The sequence below is a fragment of the Olea europaea genome, unplaced genomic scaffold (assembly GCF_002742605.1).
Source record: "Olea europaea var. sylvestris unplaced genomic scaffold, O_europaea_v1 scaffold3041, whole genome shotgun sequence".
Classification (NCBI taxonomy): Eukaryota; Viridiplantae; Streptophyta; class Magnoliopsida; order Lamiales; family Oleaceae; genus Olea; species Olea europaea.
Window position 1 is genome coordinate 16,859 of NW_019249099.1, and position 15,663 is coordinate 32,521.

At 34.3% G+C, this 15,663-nt stretch overlaps 1 pseudogene; it reads left to right on the top strand.

Moving 5' to 3' along the window:
* Window positions 1-612: 612 nt before the first annotated feature.
* LOC111384900 lies at window positions 613-4,918 on the top strand (annotated as a pseudogene).
* The last annotated feature ends 10,745 nt before the right edge of the window (window positions 4,919-15,663 follow it).

Below are 15,663 nucleotides of genomic sequence, written 5' to 3' on the forward strand. Positions count from 1 at the left end.
TCTTTGATTAAAATACGTGTAATTTGTCTATACTTTGAGTGATCGGGAGGAAAATGCCTCGTGTTTGTAACGATAGCTTTCACTTGTGGTGCCAAATTGATGGCTATTTCCCTCATTTTTTTTAAAGCTAAAATACGTAAAATGACAATACAAACACCATTTATGACATTACTTGGTGTGGATTTAAACTTTCGCGTGTTCTATAGTATTCTGTAAGTACGGATTTTTTCTTTAACAAAATTGGTACAGCTTTATTTTCCTGTGATTTGTTATTGCTAAAAATTGTTTCTAAAAACAATGATTACAAGAGTCTTTCTCTACCAATGCTGTAAAATAATAATAATAATAATAATAAAATCTGTACTTATAAATGGGTTAATTATATGAATGGTCACTGAACTTTGTCCTATGTTACTACTTAGTCACTAAACTTAAAAATATAACTCAATGGTCACTGAATTTCGTCAAATGTTACTACTTGATAATTGAACTTTAAAATGTATCTCAATGGTTACCGAACTTTGCAACGTGTTACCCATCCGTCACTCAAGTTGATGTCGTTTGTTGGAAAAATTCGTTAAGTCCAACAAACGACATCAACTTGAGTGACGGATGGGTAACACGGTGCAAAGTTCGGTAACCATTGAGATACATTTTAAAGTTCGGTTATGAAATAATAACATTTAATGAAGTTCAGTGACCATTAAATTATATTTTTAAGTTCAGTAACTAAGTAATAACATAGGGTAAAGTTCAGTGACTATTAAGATATATTTTTAAATCGAATTATTAAGCCTTGTTTGACTTCTATTCTTTCCAAAAAAATAAAAAAACAAATACATTCTTAAACAATGATTTGATATCAATCAACCACACATTTTTTAATAAAATAATATTACACGTAAATTCAAAACTTTTCCTTATTTTTTAACTATACATTTTCCATCAATATACCATTCAAAAATTCATTTTATCCCTCAAAATGGGGATCAAATAAATTGACCTCTATGAAAGAAGAAATTAAAGAAAATGAAGGAAAAAAAAGAGGAAATAGAAAATCAAAGACCTATAAATTAAATAAAAATAGAATTGTTGCTAATATTCATCCATCACAGTGAAAAAGTACGTTTGATTTTTAGATCAACTCGTATCAATTCATCGTATCTCAAACTCCGCATAAATAGATTGAAAGAGAAACAGTTGAAACACATAAGAAATTGACGAAGAAAAATTAAATAAAAGTATAAAAATATTCGAATAGTGCCAATGTAATTGATGTCGATTTGATTTTTCAACTATGTTACTATTTAGTCACTGAATTTAAAAATGTAACTCAATTGTCACTGAACTTCGCTAAGTGTTATTACTTCATAACCGGACTTTAAAATGTATCTCAATGGTTACCGAACTTTATACCGTGTTATCCATCCGTCACTCAAGTTGACGCCGTTTGTTGGATTTAATGGATTTTTCCATTTGAGTGACGAATGTGTACTACGGTGCAAAGTTCGATGACTGTTGAAATACATTTTAAAGTTCGATTATGAAATAGTAATACTTGACGAAGTTCAGTGACCATTGAGTTATATTTTTAAGTTCGATAAATAAGTAATAACGTGAGGCAAAGTTTAATGACCATTCATTCATATGATTAACCCAGTTATATATAGCATCTCCATCTTCCCACCAAATTCTTAACTGTAAGACTGTAAAATCGACTCGAAATGCACTGGTAATTTGTCTCTAGGGTTTTAAGGATTTCGTTTTCGTTTTCAATTTCATTTTTCTTCTGTGTTTGAAAAGATAAAGAAATGGATAGATAAGGTTGGAAAGCCGAAACCGGAATTGCCGAATAACGAGAATGAGATCCGAATTACTTCTCAGGGTTTGGTCCGTAATTACATCAGCTATGCTACTAGTCTTCTTCAGGTTGTACACTAATTATCTCTCGTTGCTATTATATATATAGTTTCGTGGTTTTGTTGCTGTTTATTTAGGGTGTTCTGGTTATGTCGTTTTAATTTTCCTTCTTTCGCATTATGACATTTATAGATTTTAGTAGCATTCTTGTGATATCGCGGCTTGTATTTGGGCGCTCTAATTTTCTTTTCTTGGTTTTACGGTTGACCTCAGTTCATAGAATGATTTTATGAGTTTTTTTAATTTACATTTATTTTGCCTTTTTCCCTTCGTTTCAAAATTTTTATGTATTTGTTTGATGATTGTTTGAGAATTTAGATAATACATGCGCAATGAATGTCCCCATTTTCATTATATTGTATCTTTTGATCTGTATTTGCTAGCATTCAAGTTTGGTAAATATAGCGAGTTTTACCCGTGAATAGAATTTAGGGACTTGACTTGAGTCTTGAGAGACAGATTGTCTCTGTTGTCTATTTGTCTTCAAAACTTTTTGATTGTGCTTTCAATTATTTTGTCTCTTGAGGCTTTGGGCCAGGAAGAAGAATGAAAACTTGTATTTTAACATTATTTCGACTTGTATTTCTGATGCCTTGTGGGTTGAACAATTTTCTTCTCGTTTCCCAATTTCCATTGTTTCTGTTCATATAATGGACATGCTTGCATAGGATGATGTGCTTATTATTTAATGTTTTTTATCCTGTAGTTAGTCATCCTGAAACCTGGACTACTATTGTGAATACTGCAGTTGTTCTCCATTAGGGATCCATTTCATCCTGAAATAATCAGCTTTTCTACTGAAGGAAGAGTAGTAACCTAGTATGATTCAAAAGAAATGAGATGATGTTGTTGCGGAACCATTGACGAATTCCAGAATAAAAAGTAAGCACCTAGCCTTAAGAAAGAGGTCTTTATTTCGAAAAGAAAAAAACTAGAAGAGAATATATTGTTCCAGGGACAGAGAATCCAATAAATAACATAGGCCAAATTGTAGAAACTTTTGGCATTTGATAGTCTTTGTGGGGGGAATTATGAAAAATTAAATTTTAAGTGATCCAAAAACATTGGTAACAAGAGGGCGTAATGTATTAATTACGAAACTGCAGAATTTATAATCCCAAACTGAGTGTGGATAATAAAATCTTTGGCCAAAAAATGAATGTAATGCAAATTAGGGCACTGGTCAGTGATGCAAGCTCGTCCAACCTTTTTAGTCTAAATTTGCTGAGGTTGAATAGCATGTTTGGTCTTGTTGATTGACACCAAAAAGTTTGTGTAAAATATTTTTGTCCAATTTGATGAATTTTTTTCCTCTACCCTCCCTCGTGTGTGTTCTGATTGTTTCAGTTGTTCAAAAATTGGGCCTCTGACCAAGTAAAACCTGAAATTTTCATGGTTAGCACTTTATTCACTAGGTGCAAAGCTTGCAAGAATTGAGTTATGAAGTATTTATCTAGTTATTGTATGTATTTGGTGTTCACTGTCATCCAAATGTGCTAGCTAAGCATGTTATAATTCTGATGTTTAGGAGAGTGATGTGAAAGAGAGAGTCTTGAAAGCAATGGGTCACACAATAAGCAAAACAGTGGCTATTGCAGAGATCATCGAGGTTTCTTCATAAATTCCTTGTACATATATTTCCTTCTTTATTTGTTTAGAATACAATGACCAAACTCAGTCCTTTAGTTTTGAAATAGAGAAGAATCCCTTGATTGCATTAAGCAACTGCCATCAGTTCAACGATATAATGGATACGTTTGAACACATTGAAGAGGACCTTGAGATGTAAGATTCGACTCTTGCGTACTTAGTTTGTGCTCCTTCATAGTTTTCATTCGCGTGCAGCTTTATGAACTAAGTGGTGATTCATTATTTTGCTCTTTAATTAAACGCATTTTGCCAGTAGAAGATATACTTCTGAGTCTTTAACATTGATTTTAATGCTTAATTCAGAGTGTAGCAGACTAGTGAAGTCTCATTGATTTCCATCACCTTGTCAACTAAGGAGCTCAACAAGAGTTCTCCTGGGTAATTTTCAAGTTTTTTGAATCTCCACTAGATATTTTATGGAGGGTTAAGAGGAGAGAGGGGAGTAAGGAGGTAGATATAATAAACACCCATGCTCTGATGCTGAAAATGTTGCTTTGATGACTGAGTTTGGAAAAATTCCTTTTTGAAAAGCTGCTTAAGTTTTTTAACAACCGGCTATGTTGTTGTTGTACTGCTTGGGTACAAGCATATTCTTGTTTGTTGTTGATTTAAAAAATTTAACCATTTTTGGTGGGAGGTGTTTTCTGTATCTTTCCGCACATACACGTTTTTTAAGATATGATATTCTCTGAGCATAATTCTTTATTTTTTAAATATAGGTACCAAGCTTCATCTTCTATGGAGCAAACTAAACAACAGTATAACTATCAGCGGCAGCAGCTGCAACCAGCACCTAGACGAGTGCGTGCAGTGTTAAATGCTGGTAATGGAGGTATTATTAAGAAGAGGAATTGAAGTGAAGCCTCATTATTGAACTATTACGTCCTTGATATTAATGAAATTTGATATTTAGATTCATGTGGAAGAGGAAGAGCTTGTGGCAGAGGTAGGGGACGGGGTTGGAGCAAAGGTGGATATGCAAGCTATCAAGGTAGTCACTTCCTAGAACCATTTTTTGTCCTATTATGCGGACTGTCTTATATTGCGTTGCATCAAGTAATCTATATTTCTGACTCCCACAGCATCTTTCATCCTGGCAGAAAATGGTGGATATTCAAACTGGAGCCGAGGTGGCAAGCGTGGTGTTGATTGGGGATACCATGTTTAGCGTGCTTCTTTAACTCAGGATTGTCATAACAAATGATTTTCTGCTAATGTCTTGAATTCAAGGAAATATATCAAATCTTTGTGAAATAAGGATGTGTTATTGACTATTGCAAGAATATGCAATCTTTATGTTTGAACTTACACTAGGTGTTCATAATTAGAAACACCATCTTTTCGTTTAGTGATAGGTGCTGGATATGGAAGAGGTGGAGGTGGAGGTGGAGGTGGAGGTGGAGGTTGTAACGCCCCGATCCGCAAGGACCGGAACGTCGTTAGATTAATTGTACTTTTAGCTGTAAACATAAAAAAATAGCTAAACTTTTAGAGGAAATTATAAAGATTTAATTTAAGATTATTTATTTATTTATTTTTTAAAGGACAATAAATGACAATATAACTCAATACAAAAGAAAGTAATTCCTAATGTTTTCAAGTGACATCCATGCATAAATACATTTTTGTTACGTGAAATTCTAGGCAAGAATTTAAAAATAAATGTTGTTGTTTGACTTCCCATTTTTGCGCAGTAAGTTTGAAAGTAAACTCGTTTACATAGTAATCTAGGTCGAAACTTCACGAAACTTTAAGAGAAAGTAGGGAACTTCTCATAATATAACATATCCAAAATTCAGCTTTCATCGGTGACATATGAGATGTTAAAATATTTTTCAAAACCTCGCAGCGACTCAATTTGGGAAGTAACCCAGTGCAGCATACTTAAAGTGACATATAAAATTTCATAGATATTGGATTGATATAATTTTGAGTTTATTCAGTAGCTAATCCATTAGGCTATTAAATCCCACTGATTTTGTCCAAAAATCCCAAGTAACGATTGAGTTACGAATTTTTAAGTTCAACGCCAGAAACTGAAATTTTCAGAAAACAGCAACACTATGTTTACTTAAAGTGACTTATAAAATTTTAACAACATCGAATTTACATGATTCTAAGTTTATTCAGTATTTAACTTATGAGACTATCAAACACCATTAGGTTTGTTCAAAAATTCGAAGTAACAAATTAGTTATGAATTTTTAAAGTCTGAGCAGAAACTGAAATTTCTAAGAAAACAGTAATATTAACTAGTTGATTTTTTTTTTTTTTTTTTTAGACCTTCGTAAGTAAATTCTAGATCACATATCCCCTAACAAAAGAACAAAATCAGCCTGTAAGAAGAGATTTAACCCATGAGTTTGAAACTCAATAGATATCATCGGTGCATTTCGTAATCAAATTAGAAAATTCGAACCATGGATTCATACCGTGGCACGTAGATGGATTTCCAGCAAAGTCCGATATCTATAACATTATCATAACACGTAGAGCCGGAAAATAATAATTCAAACTATGGGAGTGCCGAAACACCGTACCTGGAGGTACCATTTCATTCAACTTTTAACGAAAAATCAAATTTGAAAATGAAATAACACTTGCACCTCAACATACCTTAAATTTTCTTGGATATCAAAGAACAAATGTGTAGAAAGCCTTTCTTCTTCTCACCCTTGTTATTCCCTTAACTTAAATTAACATAAAATATATATATTTTTAGAGAAAATAAGATGAAATTCGGATTTAAGGAAGGATGTAGTGAAAAAGTGACATTCCACTTCTTGTAACCTTTCTTTTTAAGGAAAAACTAAATGAGGGGAGTTGTATTATCATAAAATTTGTTAAATTGGATCTTTAACTAAGAATTTTGAAGAGTTTTTAAGCCTAAAAATAATTCATAAAAAAAGTTTTATAAAAACATCTACATGGTGATTCAAACCCGTGTTGCCTATATGAAATACCATGCAGATGACCATTGGGACAATCTAGTTATTCATTAAATCTTTGTAATAAAATTTACTTAAACTTAATCTCTTAAATCGTTGGACTTTTAATTAATTTATGGCTTGGGCTTTCAAAATCTTAAATGATTTGAGCTTCCACAACTCGTTTCTTGAATGAGATGGGCTCGTGGTGCTAGATTATCACAACATAATAGCCTAATTTCATTTTATTTCTTGGGCTTCTACATCCCTTACACTTTAAACAAAATTTCTTCCTCGAAATTTACCTTATGGATTGGCAAAGAGTGTCGGATATTTTTCTTTAACTTCTTCTTCTTCTTTCCAAGTAGCTTCTTCGACTCCATGATTATTCCATTGCACATTGACCAGTTGAATCTCTTTGTTCCGTAATTTATGTACCATTCAATCTAGTATTCTAATCGGTAATTCCTCATAAGATAAATCTTTAAGTACATCTAGGGATTGATAATTGACCACGTGATCAGGATCATGCATATACTTCTTGATCATCGATGTGTGAAATATGTTGTGAACTGTTGATAGTTCGGGTGGCAAAGCTAATCGATAAGCCACACTAACGAGGTCGTAGCTTGCCTTTCTTGCCAAACCTAAGTACACCCTTTATTGGTGCCACTTTTAAAAAGACTTTATCTCCAACTTGAAACTCCAAGTCCTTTCATCTGATATCTGCATAGCTCTTTTGTCTATCTTGCGCCACCTTTATTCTAGTGCGGATCTTATCAATGGCTTCGACTGTCCTTTCAATGATCTCTGGTACCAAAACTCTCTTTTCTCCTACTTCATCCCAATGAACAGGTGGTCTACATCTTCTACCATAGAGAGCTTCATACGGTGCCATTTCAATAGTTGCTTGGAAACTGTTATTAAATGCAAATTCCACCAAAGGTAAATACAATTCCCAATTGCCTTCTAGATCCAAAACACAGGCTCTTAACATATCTTCCAAAGTCCGAATGATTCTTTCAGATTGACCATCAGATTGAGGGTGATACGCTGTACTTAAATTCAATTTCGTTCCTATATCCACCTGCAAGCTCTTCCAAAACTTAGATGTAAATCTCGGATCTCTGTCAGACACAATGGATACGGGGATACCATGCAATCTTACGATCTCTTTAATGTACAACTGTGCCAACTGATCTAGACTGAATATCATTTTCACCCGAAGAAAATGAGCGGACTTCGTTAGATGGTCCACTATTACCCATATAGCATTGTGCCCTCCTGCTGATCTCGAAAATCTTACCACAAAGTCCATTGCGATATTCTTCCACTTCCATTTTGGTATGTCCAATGGATTGCTGCCGGTCTTTGATGTTATGCTTTAACTTGTTGACACACAATGCATTTTGCCACAAATAGACCTATACTTCTTTTCATATTCCTATACCAAAATGTATCTCGAAGGTCTTGATACATTTTCGTACCGTCAGGATGTGCAGTGTATGGAGTGATATGAGCCTTCTCCAATATCTCCTTCCTCAGAACTTCATCCTTAGGTACACAAATCCCTCCTTTAAACATCAGAGCCCTATCCGAACTATTCTAAAGTCCTTTCTCTTATCAGTACCAATCTCGTTCTTGATCTTTTGTAAGAATAGGTCCTTACCTTGTGCCTCAATGATCCGATCTCTAAGAGTAGGTCGAACCACCAAAGTTGCTAAATGGGTGGTGACTTGCTCTGGTGTGGCAACCATTTCGATTCATAAATTCTCCAAGTGCTTGATCAACTCCAACTGAGTAGTAGGTAATGACGCCAATCATCCCACTGACTTTCTACTTAGCGCATCGGCAACAACATTAGCCTTACCAAGATGGTAATGGATAGTACAATCATAATCATTTAAAAGTTCCAACCATTGTCTCTGTCCCATATTCAATTCCTTCTGTGTGAAGAAATATTTGAGACTTTTATGATCCGTGTAAACGTCGCACTTCCCTCCATATAAGTAATGACGCCATATCTTTAAAGCATGCACTACTGCAACAAGTTCTAGATCATGCATCGGGTTGTTCAGTTCATGTTGCTTCAATTGCCTTGATCCATAGGCAATCACTTTTTCGTGCTGCATCAGTACACATCCTAAACCTTGTTTGGATGCATCACTATATATAATAAATCCTTCCGAACCTTCGAGTATAGCTAACACGGGTGCTGAAATCGATCGTCGTTTTAGCTTCTGAAAACTCTGCACACACTTATCTGTCCATTGAAACTTTACTCATTTCCTTGTCAATTGTGTCATTGGTCCAACTATTTTGGAGAATCCTTCTATAAATCTTTGATAGTACCCAGCCAATCCCAGAAAACTTCGAACTTCACCCACGTTAGTTGGTGTATTCCAATTAGTTATGGCTTCCACTTTTATTGGATCACCTCAATTCCTTGGAAAATAACTACATGATCAAGGAATCCAACTTGTTCAAGCCAAAATTCACACTTTTTAAATTTGGCGTATATAGCCTTTCCTTACGCAGTGTATCTAACGCCATTCTAAGATGCTCTTCATGTTGATATTTGCTCTTGGAGTATATCAAGATGTCATTAATGAAAATTATGATAAATTAATCCAAATACTGATGAAATACAAGATTCATTAAATCCATAAACACTGTCGGAGCATTTGTCAACCCGAACGGCATAACTATGAGCTCGTAATGTCCATAACGAGTTCGAAAAGCTGTCTTGGGTATATCACTTGCCTTAACCTTCAACTGATGGTATCCAGATCGTAAGTCGATCTTGGAAAATACCTTAGCCCTTTTCAATTGGTCAAATAAATCCTCGATTATCGGGAGAAGATATTTATTCTTGATGGTTAAACGATTCAACTCCCGATAGTCAATACACATCCTCATACTTTCATCTTTACGAATAATATTGATGCGCCCCAAGGAGACACACTTGGTCGAATAAAGCTACAATCCAACAATTCTTGTAATTGAAATTTTAACTCCTAAAGTTCCTTTGGAGCCATTCTGTATGGAGCTTTAGATATTGGTGCCGCTCCGGGAACCAGATCTATTGTGAACTCCACCTATCTATCTGGAGGAAAACCAGGTAGTTCTTCTGAAAACACATCTATAAACTCTCGTACCCCTGGTACGTTCTCAATCTTTATTGTCGTCTGTTTTTCTCCTGAGATGTTAACTAGAAACCCTTGGTACGTTTCTTTTCTCATCATTTTCTTAGCTTGCAAGGCCGATACTAGTTGGAGATGGGGTTTGGTCTTTATTTCGAGGAAAGAGAATTGCTTTTCTCCTGATTTCTGAAAAGACACTTCTCCTCTCTACAACGAATGGTTGTATAATTACATCCCAACCAATCCATGCCCAAAATCACATCAAAATCTTTCATCTCTATTAGATACAAATTAGCTTATAATGTTTTTCCTTCGATTTCAAGATTTACCAACCTAGCTAACTGATCTGTATTTAATGTTCTACTTGAGGGGGCGCTAACTTCTAGTGTACTTTCTAACTTCTCACAAGTAATACTAGATTTAGCAATGAAAGACATTGATACAAAAGAGTGAGTAGCTCTCGAATCAAACAGTACATAAACAGATATATTGAATATTAGTAAAATACCTGTTATAACGTTTGAGTTTTCCTTTGCATCCTTCTGAATCAGTGTAGATACTCGTGCTTTTCCCTTTTTGTTCTGATCACTGTTATCATCCTTCTTTTAAGTTAACATAGGACAATCCTTAGCAATATGTCCTGGCTTACTACACCGAAAACAGGCATTCTTCCCATACAAGTATTCACCACGATGAGGCTTACCACACTTCAGACAAGGCGCAACTGTAGCTACTATGGCCTTGCTGGCACTAGATCCGATGTTAGCCTTCTTATTTTGTCATTTGCCCTTTCCTTTGTCTTGAACATTCCACTTCTTCTTTCTAATATGCCCTCTATCTTGCTGGTTGTGTAATTGACAGTGTTGCTTCGCATTAGCCTTCTGATACCAAATAGCGTGAGCTCGTTCCAACATCTTACGATATAATGTGAAACAATGTTACACAAGGATCATGCTTAGGTCTGGGTTTAACCCTTGCTCGAACCTTCTAGTCTTCTTAATTTCCGTGTCAACCAGTTGTGGAGCATATCTTGAGAGTTGATTGAACTTTCGTTCATAATCAGTCAGGGACGTATTACCCTGTTTGAGTTGAAGGAATTCGCTTTCCTTGAAATCTCTTAGAGACTGAGGAAAATACTTGTCCATTACTTCCTCTTTAAATTGTTCCCATGTTAACGCCAATTGCTGCTCCGGGGTTCTAATCCGAGACATTGAATCCCACCAGTAACTTGCATCACCAATAAACATAAACTCTGCACACTGAACCTTTTGGGTGTCGGTGCAGTCTATGAGTCGAAAAATTTGTTCTAGCTTACGAAGCCATTCCTCAACTACTAGTGAACCAGATGCTCCATCGAAGGTAGGGGGCTTATGCCTTCGAAATAACTCAACCACTGAGGCATGAGTCGGGAGAGTGATAGGAGCTGGCGGTGTAGGTGGAGCTGGGTTCTGATTCAGCCTGCCAAGATCTTGAACCGCTTGTAGGAGATCCCTTATCAAATTGTTCTGGTTTGCACAAGACATTTCCCTAGAAATAAGATATAATATCTCACATTAACTTTTTTTTTTTCCCAAAACTAGGATTAAAATAGGGAAATATTTTCAGCTCGAACCAAAATTGATTTTTTTTATTATTAAAAGTACTCCTTGAAATCACGATACACAATAGTTCGACCACCTTTACTTCCATAACATTAAGGAAAAGATAACACAAGGAAAATGAATTTAATTTCTAATCCCTATGAATCTTACGAATCTTCTTTGGTGGAGCTTCATCTTCGGAGGAGTCTTCTGCCTCAGGCCCCGACTCTAGGTCCATTTCAACCTATGGCTCATGCTCATGTTCATTCTCTAATTCCAACCCAAAGTCATTCTCATGCTCCCATTCGGGATCTTCCTCTAGGTCCGATTCAAACTGAGGTTCTGGCTCAGGCTTAGGCTCAATTACTATCTGCGGTTGAGGTTCTAAGCTCTTACTTCACGTGTCTAGAAGGATCTGACAATATATACTGAATTCAATTGCATTTTGGTGCTTTGGAGGGTTACCTTCTAGCATCTCATCCCTAACCATGACTCCCATGTTTCCCCATTGAGGTGGAAGTGAGAGTATGCAGTTATTTACAGCCTTGATATGCGTGATCTACAGTCCTGCATCTACCGTCGCCATACATCTCTCGTAAATGTCATATACGTGTTCAACAAGCGGACGAGATGAGTCAGTCATGTAGTTCTCATAGGATTGAATGATAGACCTACGGTTCAACGCTGCTCTACAAGCCGTGGCCTTTCTAGCGGTCTGAGAAATTCTAACCATGTCTTTCACATAAGGGTCCAATTATGTATTATCTTTGTTAGTAATATCAACTTATACATGATGCTTTTGGGGTTTCAATAAAATAGCTAATAATCATTTCTTCATGTATATATAAACAAAATATAACTTACATAACATATTTCATCCTAAATATCATTAGCATTTTCATAGATTCAAGTTTAAATGATTTATAAATCATGCTCGAAAAATAAAGTGAAAAATAATATTTTATTACATACCTTGGGTTCGTCGAATGAGGTCAATTGATGGATACAAGATGCCATGAAATGCCTTAAATGTTTCACTTTCTCATCTTTTAATTATTATTTTTTTATAAAAAAATAAGCTAAGTTTATAGAATCGACTAAACTCGTGCTCTGATATCACGCTGTAATGCCTTGACCTGCAAGGACCGGAACATCGCTAAATTAATTGTACTTTTAGCTGTAAACTTAAAAAAATAGCTAAACTTTTAGAGGAAATTATAAAGATTTAATTTAAAAATATTTTTTTTAAAAGGACAATAAATGACAATATAACTCAATACAAAAGAAAGTAATTCCTAATGTCTTCAGGTGACATCCATGCATAAATACATTTTTGTTACGTGAAATTCTAGGCAAGAATTTAAAAATAAATGTTGTTGTTTGACTTTCCATTTTTGCGCAGTAAGTTTTAAAGTAAACTCGTTTACATAGTAATCTAGGTCGAAACTTCACGAAACTTTAAGAGAAAGTAGGGAACTTCTCATAATATAACATATCCAAAATTCAGCTTTCGTCGGTGACATATGAGATGTTAAAATATTTTTCAAAATCTCGCAGCGACTCGATTTGGGAAGTAACCCAGAGCAGCATACTTAAGGTGGCATATAAAATTTCATAGATATTGGATTGACATGATTTTGAGTTTATTCAGTAGCTAATCCATGAGGCTATTAATTTCCACTGGTTTTATCCAAAAATCGCAAGTGACAATTGAGTTACGAATTTTTAAGGTCAATGGTAGAAACTGGAATTTTCAGAAAATAGCAACACTATGTTTACTTAAAGTGAGATATAAAATCTTACCGATATCGGATTTACATAATTCTAAGTTTATTCAATAGCTAACTAATGAGGCTATCAAACACCATTAGCTTTGTTCAAAAATTCGAAGTAACAAATTAGTTATGAATTTTTAAAATCTGAGCAGAAACTGAAATTTCTAAGAAAACAGTAACATTAACTAGTTGACATTTTTTTTTTGTAGACGGTGTTTCGTTAGTAAATTTTAGATCACATATATATATTTTTAAACATAACCTATTCATAAGAAAATGTTCGTAGAAATAGTTTCATATACGATGTCCATAGAAAAGTAATTAATAGGAAACACAAATATTTCATAATCAATTTAAAGTTGTTAATTCACAGGTTTTTTCATGTCAAATTGTATCTTCAACCACCATCATCCGCGTCCCCAACAAAAGAATGAAATCAACATGTAATAAGGGATTTAACCCATGAGTTTGAAACTCAATAAATATCATCGGTGCATTTCGTAATCAAATTAGAAAATTCGAACCATGGATTCATACTGTGGCACGTAGATGGATTTTCGGTAAAATCGGATATCTATAGCATTATCATAACACGTAGAGTCGGAGAATGATCATTCAAACTATAGGAGCGCCGAAGCACCGTACCTGGAGGTACCATTTCATTCAACTTTTAATGAAAAATCAAATTTGAAAACGAAACCCAACCTACCTTGAATTTTCTTGGATATCAAAGAACAAATGTGTAAAAAGCCTTTCTTATTCTCATCCTTGTTATTTCCTTGGCTTAAATTGATATAAAATACATTTTTTTTGAGAGAAAATAAGATGAAATTCGGATTTAAGGAATGATGTAGTGAAAAAGTGACATTCCACTTCTTGTAACCTTTCTTTTTAATGAAAAACTAAATGGGGGAAGTTGTATTATCACAAAGTTTGTTAAATTGGATCTTTAATTAAGAATTTGAAGAGTTTTTAAGCCTAAAAAAAATTCATAAAAAAAGTTTTATAAAAATATCTACATGGTGATTCGAACTTGGGTTGCCTATATGAAATACCATATAGATGACCATTGGGGCAACCCAATTATTCATTAAATCTTTATAATCAAATTTACTTAAACTTAATCTTTTAAATTGTTGGGCTTTTAATTAATTTATGGTTTGAGCTTTCAAAATCTTAAATGGTTTGAGCTTTCACAACTCTTTTCTCGAATGAGATAGACTCGTGGTGCTAAATCATCACAACATAATAGCTTAATTTCATTTTATTTCTCGGGCTTCTACAGAGGTGGCAGAGGCTATGGCCGTGGGCGGATGAGCAACTATACAAGGGGTGATGGCAACAAGGCATAGTCTCAAAATTGATCTTGTATGATCTACCTAAAGCTTGCATTGTCTGGCCTCATGATTTCCTTTTAGATTTGTCTTTACTTGTGCCTTATGTTACCTTGGGTTGTTAAGGAGTTCATTTGCTCGACTTTTATCATGTTGATATGTGGTGAAGGTTGTTCCAGATATGCTTCTATTTCATGCCAAAGAGCAGGTATAGCCAGGCTTTCCGCTATAATGTTTTGATTCGTGTTGCTAATCTATTTTCCTGTTTCAAAATACTAGATAGTCTATGCGAATATCTCTCCTCATCTGCTATGTGAACGGACGTGCTTTAAGAGTGTTCCTACTGGTTGGTTGAAATGTAGAATGAGAAATTTCCCTTTAAATTTACTGATCAAACTAAAAGGACACGCTGAGCTCTGGTCTGCCTAAGTTGCGAGACACTTACGGTGGACTCTTAGGCAGCATATGTTGTCAGTCGCTCTGGTATTGAAGGGTTCTCAGTATAGTTCTGCAGAGGTTTTATAGACGATGTTTTGCCCGCAACATGCAACATAATGGCGGATGTTCTAGCAAGATCGATTTCTTTATCAATCTTTATCGAATTCATAGTCTGAATACGTTAAATAGTGAGTTGTGTCGAATTAACGTATATCTTGGCAACTTGTACTTGGCTTTGGTACAATCTTACATCTTTTTATTTTTTGTATTAATTTAGGTGCAAGGTGATGAAAATTTCAACGATAAGATGTATGAAAAAAGTACTTTACTTGAAAATTTAGAAAGGAAAAAGAATATTGAATTATTTCTATGATAAGGACAAATCACAAGTTTGAATAGTAAATCGATTAATACTACAACCTATCAGTACAATGTGCCAACTGGTTGTGAACAATCAAAATATAAGCTGTGTCACATGATACTTCTTAACACAAGTACACAACTTATATTCTCTCAAGTGATCATAAACACTTTAATTTGCATGTTCAATAATAAATGATGCAATAAATAAATAAAATTACAATTTATTTATTATAATTAATTATTTCATTATAGCAAAATATATTAGGGGAATTTTCAAGAATGTCACAAAATTAACAAGGTTTTCAAAAGTTGTCATTTTCACTTTATGTAAGCAAAAATGTCACTTTTTGTATAAAATATCCAAATTACCCTTAATGACACATTTTCATTAGCATTTAATGCTTGATTTGAAGGAGTTGATTATGTTGATGTTATGATTTATTTTATATATAAAAAATATGGATAAATGTGTATTATATTGATTAACATGAATTTGTGTTAATAAAAAATGGTAAAAGAAATTAAAAATAAAA